The sequence below is a fragment of the Ruditapes philippinarum genome, unplaced genomic scaffold (assembly GCF_026571515.1).
Source record: "Ruditapes philippinarum isolate M1 unplaced genomic scaffold, ASM2657151v2 ctg543_1_1_1_1, whole genome shotgun sequence".
Taxonomy (NCBI): Eukaryota; Metazoa; Mollusca; class Bivalvia; order Venerida; family Veneridae; genus Ruditapes; species Ruditapes philippinarum.
The window spans coordinates 47,333-57,238 of NW_026866330.1; positions in this window are offsets into that span (position 1 = coordinate 47,333).

Here is a 9,906-nt window from a genome sequence, read left to right on the forward strand (position 1 = left end):
GCTTGTCATTTGTAGAAAGAGCTATTTTTACAGAAGCTTTACAAAATTTGTAGCTATATGGTGACATTATGATGTGATTGCTTGTTGATTCTATATACCTTGTTCATCTTTCACATGTCATTACCCCACCTCATTCATTGCCCCGCCCACTTCTATATTGTTAACATAGTATAAGCATTTTTCTCGACACCTGAATATCTGGTAGATTCTGAAGTTAGTGGTGAAGTTGGTTGCATTTATATCAGTTTTATAGTACTGTTTACCCCTCATTGAAGTTACATTTTCAATGCTGAATTTATTTTTAAGCTGTCTACAAATTACTGACGTGGGTATTCATGACTTTGTACTTAGTACAAAGCTTCATGTCTCTTGTTCAGTTTTTTGTAGGGACCGATCAGTTTGTAAGATATCAATGAAACTATGTATATAAGGTACAACATGATACTTGAGGTTTTTGACTACTAATTTACCTAAGATATATCAACGTATTCTATTTAATGAACTAAGACTCAGCATGGTATCAGAAATTTAGTGAAAATGTTTTAAAAAGAAGCAAAATATATAGGGCAGGTTCAATGGCAAGAAAGATAAGTTCAGTTTGAGAATGAATCTTTAATGTGATTGTTGAGAATCTATTAACATAGTGTTCAATCATTGTTTATTTAATGTTTTTCTCTATTATAACTTGCTTAAAAAAGTTTATTAATTGTTTTTTTATGTATATACATACAAGATACGGTGTTACATTTGCTTTTTTTTCATATGTGTATTTTCTATTATTACGAAACTTTGCTGTAGTGATATTGTGTAGACCATATCTAGTTGCTTTATATTGCTGCTTTTGTATAGTGTGATTAACATATCTAATTTTCTTTTCCCCGGATTATTAAGGTGATATGGGGAACTTCACGGTGGAACTTTGAGTCACTTGCCACTCAGTTCTGTAGGTCCCCATCAGGGGCTATAGATTTATTTTACCTACCTAGCTTACAGATGTGGATGGTTCAACAAGGATGCCTGCTCGTGCCTGAATTATTTCACAGACCTGGCAACCGAGGTTTTCCTCTACCAGTAAAGCTAGAAAGTTGTCATATTACTTTTGTAGTGTTAGTGTGGCTTATAACACAGTCATATACAAAATATCTGTCATTAAATATTGGAAATTGACTTTTTTGTCATTGAAAGTGTATTTTTAATATAAATTTTATGTCTGTTTAATATGAATAACTATGAGAAATACTTTGAGAGAAATGAATCGTCGTGTCTCTTGATTTCCAACTAAATACTAGTTTCGGGAAGTGATATGATGTTTTATAAAAGCTACGGTTTAATTAAATTTTATTTTGACATTTGAAATACTCATAAGAATATAAAATTAATGGAATCAAATGACAGTGATGTATTCTGATAGAATTCTATCTCAAGTTTATCAAGTTTATATCTATTTTGTTTACATTATATTGATAACTCATTGATTTTAAATTTTAAGCATACATGACTGTATATGACTTTCTATTCTTCAATAATCTTTGTATTTTCCAGGGGATTATTTTCCAGACATTGTTTTTTTTGGTAAATAAATCTTGTTGTACATGTTTGTGATCAAATAAACCATTCATTTAATGCTGGAATATTCTTTTCTGGGAACATTTATGTTTAATTTGCTGTAATAATATTCATTTATTTACTTAATATTTTTGGTGAAAAGAAATAGAATATAGTAGAAGTTCAGTACTAATACTTTTTAATCCTGTAAAATGAACGGAAGAAATAAACACACAAGTGATGTTTTAATTCTAATATGAACATGTTTTATTGTGTTTAAAGCATTCTGGACTTTAACCATTCCTTAATTAACTACACCAGTGATCTGTTCCTTCCTTTATTTTCCTATCTCTATACATATATCCACATTCTCTAAATTTTTCTATGTTTACCTATCATTGATTGTACATGTAGTTTAGAAAATACTTGCTTAAGAAACATTTAGAAAACTAACATTTTAATTTTTTAGTCAACATATATATACGTGTAATACTATGTTGGCATGGACATTGGATACTCAGAAAATTGTTCTCTTTAAAAAAATAGGATAATTTGCCAACATTTTATAGCATAAAAAAGTATTCAAGTGTTCAATTTGTTTGAGAATAGAAAAGGAAAGCAAAAAGTTTGAAATTGAGTTGTCCGGATTTAAGAGACATTTTTATATTACTACAGAATTATTCACCCATATTTTGTCACATCTTTATTTTTGTTAAAACAAGTATCTTTAACATGATATGCTGTATAAATATTTTAGTTGTAGTGTTAGACAATAACTGCAACAGGGTTTTTTTTCCTAAGGAAAAACCAAACATTTCCTTATACAATGGTAAACATTTTGTAGGTATTTTTTCTCTCTAAAATTGATGTTACGTAACTATAAATTTACATATATCCACTTGGTTTCTCTACTCATGACAGGTCATATTTTGGTGTATGTTTTTGAAAAAGTTAAAATGAATGTGTATTGTTTATTTAATACTGTTCATTGGATGCTGAAAGCAACAAGAAGTGCTAGTTTTCTTTTGTTTAATTTATACATATATACATGTATTCAAGTATACTATTTGTGTGCAGAGCACATTATATTCCTCCTCCATGTTAAATCAGTATATTATATTATTGACGTGATTTGTATCTGTTTTAATAAACTTTATCAACAAAATTATTGTTAGGAAAGACATAATTGATGTGTACAGAAAAAGTTGAATCACCCCAGTTAGACCAATTATAACTGTATTATAATAATGATCTTTTGATACTGATCATTTCCACTTTAATAAACTGTAACATTTAACTGCATTTAGGGGATTTTATAGGCCCTAATGATATGTATGTGAAACGCTATACACTGGTATAGGTAGTTTCTCAAATAATGATGCTAAAATAGAAACAACATTCATGCATGACAAAATTTCACTTAAAACATGAATTATGAAAAATGTCATAAAGGAGATTAGATTGGCTGTGGAATTATATGATGATATTTACTGATTCATTAGGGTACATAATATTTAAGTATGAGAACAATAATAAAAGGCATTGTACCTTTACAGATTGAATCTTAGTTAATAGTGAACAGAGAATAGGGCTGTTTTGATTGTACATGCTCAAGAGTTAGTTCCCTTTAACAAGTCATTGTTTTCTCTTGCTTTAATAGTTGAAACATCTACTTTTCATGCTTTAGTCGTGGTATGTGGGACATTAACAGTTTAAAAGTTAACTAATGAATAATAAAACGAACTTCTTGGGGTATTAGTTGTCTGCTTTACTTTGGGTGTTTTTTCCCTGCGTTGATTGTATATATTTAACAGTGTTGTGAACGTACTTTCAACTTGTTAATTTGATATTTGTACAATTTCTTTTTTTTAAACTAAATAATATTCCAATGAATTTTGAAAACTAAATGTGTCATAGACTCTTGAGCTAAAACTGGCATAGAATATACACTGTATTTAAGCTTATAGATCAATTTAATGGTCATATTGGGATGTTATGATAGTAAAAGTATATTAAAATGTTTAAATCACAAACTATATTCTACTATTGATGATACAACTTGTTATAAGAATCTGTAAGATCTTTAATGAAGGTTTATTTCCATTGGCTGCAATGTTGTTCTTGATGTAAGTGTAATAATTGTGCAGTATTGCCAAGCCTTCTATCTTCTCTTAACATTATTGTATAAATGTTTTATAACATATAAATGTCTTTGTGTTATTTTTACTCCCCTGAGTCTATTTCCAGTGCTCCTGGAACACAACCCATACCCATGCAATTCCTATAACATTTGAAAGACAAAATAAGTTTACATTTTACCATAATTCCTTCAGATTTTATAATTTACTTTGCATGAACAATAAATAACTCACTACTCTCAAGGGAATTTATGTAAAATTTTATATCAATAGGAATTAACCAGTAACAGTCAATTTATAGAAGAATGGGGCAGTCTTTATATTTTTAGCAGATTTATAGTTTATCATGAAGATTTTCCAACATCAACTATTGGTCAATCACCATTATTTCAGTCAATCTTTTGAAATATTTAGACTTGACAATGAAAAATGAGCATAATGTCTGTAATTTTGGTATCCCATTGTGTGCATAAAATTATGACTTCTGTGGAAATTCCAACCAGGTTGTTTTTCATAGTCGACCATCAAATAGCAAAACAAAAAATCAAGGTTTCTGTGTGATTCAGGTACAGATTATCAATTTTCTTGGAAACGTCTGCAAATAATTTATTGAATAATGTAAGCCTTTTAAATAACTTCAGATCCACAAAAATAAAATTCCTGATCTCCATAAGTCATTGAACAAACCAAGCCCAATATTATTTGATTTACTTGGACAGATAAAATCCCCTGACATGTTCAAGTAGTCCTATATATGATGTTGCTTTGAGATATTTTTGCTTCTAGGCTTGCCTAACTTAGACAAGCTGATACAGCTAGTATTTTGGACTTGTGATCAAGGTGAGTTATTGTCATCACTTGCCGTCTGATGTGCATCTGTCCACACTAAGTCTTGAAACAACATATCCTGAAACAGTGGTTCAGTAATATCAAAATTTTATACAAATGATACTGGGGTAATCAATCCAGGCAGTACAACAAATCCTCTTTCAAAATTGTTAAAAAGATAATTCCATGCAGGACTTGCAGGCCCATAGGTCAGCATCGGCCCTGCCATGGGGGAGTCATGCGTTAAATTTAGATGTATATACTGGTAGTGAAATCTTCAAAACATTTCTGAATAGATATTTCTGGATATTTGGAGTAAAACAATTTGCATAGTCTGGGACCACTGCTAAGTCAAAATTGGCCCTGCTTTAAATTCATGTAAAAGCATATGTGAAATATAGTGAAATCAGGGTCTTTCAAATAGAATTCTATTTGAAAGACCCTGGTGAAATCTATAAAAAAAATCAGCTCCTCTGAAATTGTAAAGGCTAGGGCATCAAATATCGTAATTGCATTTTTAATGATCAACATGTTAAGTTTTGTCTTTCTTTTCTGCGTCCGGTATTTAATTAGTCGGGCGTACTATAGGAATATAGAACTGTCGCGATTGATTATAAAGGGATTGACAATACAAACAATCGACTTACCTTCCACGTCTGGATCGTAGCCAAGCTAGGAATTGCCTAATTCTTCTGGTTATGTATTATACACAAATATGGCGCCTAACTGTCAGCCTAACACACTAGTTCCGGTTGGTCCGGAACCTTCCGTTAACTTCCGTCAACTCCCGTAACCAGTACCATACGGTACTACACTCCTCCCCGTCCTATTCTTTAGGAGGGGTCTGTGGCTCCAGGAAGTTAACAAAGCACTGACGCCTCTCTAGTCCTAGGGCAGACTAGAGCTTCCCGGTTCATACCGGTACTGGTACTTGACCATGATGCCAGAGGGCTGGACAACATGGCCTTCTTGACTAAACCGTACCGATTTCAGCCAAGCCTCAAACCCAGACACTCAATGGCTGTCAGACACTTTAGGAAAGCTAAGGAGTTGGGACTCCTCAGCTGACAAGCTGAACATGGCTTTCAGATTGTCTTCCTGGTGTCTTTCCAGCATGGATATCAATGACAGTAGACAGCGCCACTGCAACAAAACTGTCACAGCATTACCTTTTACCTTTGGGGTGAGATCTTTGGGCAAGGGTACCCTAAGAACCTCACAGAACTCCTTCGCTGCTTTCCTGTGATTACTGGTGCAAGTTTCCTGAGAAACCGGAACACCAGCACACTCCAGGTAAGTTACCAGGTCAAACAAAGTGCTATTAGACCCCAATAACCACCTGATCACCAGCTTCAAAGCACCAATCCTTCTGTTTGTAATGCTTTCACCTGTCAAACACATTTGGAATATGCCAGGGAGGTGGGCCTCCATAGCATGTCTCTGGGTAAGATCCTCAAAACATCCCGGCACTGGGCACCGAGATCCTTGCTGGCCACAGGGAATATCCTCTAAAATCTGTGCCAGTAACGGAACATCTACATTTTCAGGAATGGCCCTGATATCAGACGTTCGGTCTCTAACGCAACCTATACTTACCTTCTCTTCCCCTCCACTGAAGATTTGGCCTTCAGAGAGGGACTGTTGACCATGCTCACCGACCTCATTGGCAAGGACCGGCTGGCCATCTGCATCTGATTGGCTTTCAGGAAAATCAATCCCGTAGATGACAGAAACCCTGGTACCCTGCTGGTCACCTAAACCGGAATCCGAAGACTCCACTGGTTTGGTTACCAACGGTACCACCTCATCTACATCTGTGAAGAACTTGACCCAATTGGTATGGGCCTTTTTACAATCTTCACATCCAACACAAGGCAACTGATCAAGCCGCGCACCAGCAATTCCACCTCGGCATGTCCCACTTTGCAGTGGTATTTTTGACATTGCGTCAGCATTGGAATGCTCGCGACTCACACGATGTCTCAACACCATGTTAAACTGGGACAGCTCTTCCAGCCATCTCCCCAGTTGCCCTTGTGGCTCCCTGAAATTCATCAACCACCTCAGACTTGAATGGTCAGTCCTGACCACAAATGGTCTTCCTAGCAAGTAGTGTCGGAACTGTTTGGTGAACCGAACTACTGCTAGCAGCTCTTTCCTGGTCATACAATAACCCTGTTGCTCCTTGGTAAGAGCACAGCTACCAAATGCAACAACCTTCTCTTGGCCCTCTTGCACCTGCAAGAGCTCTGCTCCAATCGAATCATTGGAAGCGACCGTATCCAAGATAAATTCGTCATGTTGATTTGGCAACGCTAACACCGGAGGTTGCGTCAACAAGCACTTCAAAGTCCTGAATGACTCTGCTTGTTCTTCGCCCCAGACAAAGTTGGCTTTGCCTGTGACGGCGTACAATGGGGCTGCTACCCTAGAGAAGTCCTTAACAAACACTCTATGATAGTTAACCAACCCCATAAACCTCTCTACCTGCTTGGCACTGTTTGGAACAGGCCAATCCTTCACCACTGCTATGTCATGTTCTGTCATAGCAATGCTGTCTTTGCCGACTTTACGGCCTAAAAACTCTACTTCTTGTTGGAAGAAGATACATTCCTTCGGCTTAAGCTTTAGCTTATGCCTCCGAAATCTCGAAAGAGCCTCCCGCAAGTTTGAGAGATGGTCCTCAAAATTGCGTCCAAGCACGATGATATCATCGAGAAATGCCAGGACTGTCTTCCATGTCAAACCTCTCAGGACTAAGTCCATTGCTCTGGCAAATGTGGCTGGGGCACCACACAAACCAAAGCCTTCTCTGATGTTCAACTGGAAGAATGCGGAGTTGGCATCCAATTTTGAAAACCAAACACTGCCAGCAAATGTGTCCATGCAATCATCGACTAAAGGCAAAGGATACACGTCTTTGACTGTAACCTTATTCAACATCCTATAGTCTATGCAATAACGCACAGAGCCGTCATGTTTTCTTATCAAAACTGGAGCAGATGCCCATTTGGATGTGGCATCTTGTACACCCCCAGCCTTCGGCATTCCTGAGGCTGGGCCTCTTCTTCCCCTGCAAAGCATGTTGGCTTTCGCCTCATACCTTGCTTCACAAGCTTTGCCTCCTTGGTATCTATATCACGTTCCTTATCAGTGAAGTCACCAAGGTCAAGTTCACCATTGATGAAGACATCTTGGAACTCAATCAGCAATTGCGCTAATTGAATCCGTTGACCTTCATCAAGGCTGCCACAAGAGGTGTCATAGACCTCCTGCAGGTGTGGTGGTATTGGACCAACCGCACCTGATGTTTCAAACACTTTGCTGGGCAAAGATGTTTCAACATCACACTCATTCCTGACAACTTCACTGATGGCAAATGCCCTCCCTATCTCTGTTCCCCTCCTGACAAGGCGGTAGCTATCTGATGGATTAACAAGACACAACACAGGGGTGTTAGTGCCTTCATGTAACACTCGGGGAACCAGAAATTTCTTCTGGTTCACTGGTTCCACGATATAGCTATGCAGGGGAGAGTGTAACTTGCATTGGACTCTCGCCACAGAGTGTGGAGGGATAACCTGTCTCTTAGACACCGTGACCTTGGATACCAAGGGACTATCTGATGAATGGACATCTAGGGAGATTCGCATACCATCAAAGTAGAGCTCTGCTTTGCTCATGTCCAACACAGATTTGCCAGGGTTATGAAGCAATTCAAAACCTTAGAGCATTTGTTGCTCAATTAGGGCAACATACATGTTGACCTGATACCACTGGTAACCAACCTTTAACTTAACCGGACCGGCTACAAAAGCTGCCATAGATAATTCCTTGCCAGCCGTTTGCTGCTTGACATCCCTTATCTTGGGGATCTTTTGCTGCAGGGCATTGTAGACCTTATCAGAAAAGATGGTCACCTAGCCAGCACTTTCTACCACTGCTGTTACTTGGACGTCCCCTACTTGGACCCCCATGGTAAACTGGGAAGAGGAATTGACCTGACAGACAACAATAGGGTCTGGTTCGACTCCCCCCGCGCTTACTTGGCTGAAATTGGCAGCCAACCGGGATTTTTTAATTTTGCAGGTCTTGTCTGCAGACAGGGACGGGAAACGACCTACTTTTTCACCGTCCCTTTCTAGTTTAACGACTTATGGTTGTCGTTAAGCTTTTGGCAATTTCTTTTGAAATGCCCTATTTCGCCACAATTGTAGCATCCTGTTGATCTGCGGGGTTGGGACAATTCTGACAAAAAGGTTTTTGTCAGTCTTTGCTCCAGGTCATTTAAGGCTTCGCTTTAAATCATCAGTTGACATATCCTTTGCCTGCTGCTCCCGTGATGGCTGGGAGGCAACAGCAAAAACCTTTTCCGGTTTTTTCCGGTCACCATACATGGCTGCGTACACCTGCTGGTACTGGCGTACCATTTGTATGGCTGCATGAACAGACTTGGGTTGCTGCATGCAAACATGGAGACCGGCCTCTTTGTCAACCATACCCTGACAGAATCTGTTCACTGTTTGGACAGTGACAAACTCCTCTGGCAGCTTCTTAAAAGCTCTATAACCTAGAGTGAGCACTCGGTCAGCCCACTCATCTAGGGACTCGGTTGTCTCTTGTGCTGCATTCTGAAAACTTACCTGTGCAGCAGCTGGCAACTCATGTTGGCCAAATCGGGCAGCCAACTTGCTAACCAGCCTCTTGTAGGTAAGCTGACCTTCTTGTTCACAGACAAGCGCATAATACTCGAGCGCTTTACCATCTAAACAGCAGACAAGGCAGCTAACTTGTTCTTCATCAGTCCACTCGCCTTGTTGGACATAGCGAGTGAACTTTAAAAAGAACGGTTCCCAATTACTCTTACCATCATATTGATAAGTGTTCGGGAAAGGCAGATATCCGGTTACGAACCCTAGTACGCCTATGGGCAATTGGTGCCCTGGCGAACACAGAGTCATCACTGCAATCACTATCCACTACCTGGTCAAAACGTATGGTACGTTTAGGGGTGGTATAGTCTGGAAGTGGTAAGGTAGGGGGTGTGTGGATTTTGACTTTTTTGGCAGTAAAATCCGCAGGAGTCATCAACTTCAGATTTTTATGTGGAAAAACCTTGTCATCTGTTGCAAGGGTGCAAACAGATGACCGTTGTTGCTGCTTGTGAGCGGCCAGAACATTGGTTGCGCTTTCACCACCTTCACCATTTCCAACCAATCATGTGCACTTGGCTGAATATCTTCCTCCTCGTCCTCATCTGTGTCTACCTCCAAGCTAGATTGGCCTAGCTTGTCAGTATTCTCAGCTGGCAGAGACATATTCTGTCTAAAGTCTATCATAGCAAGTATCTCAGGGGAGAACTTGCGACGACAGACGGCCTCTAAAATCTCCTGGT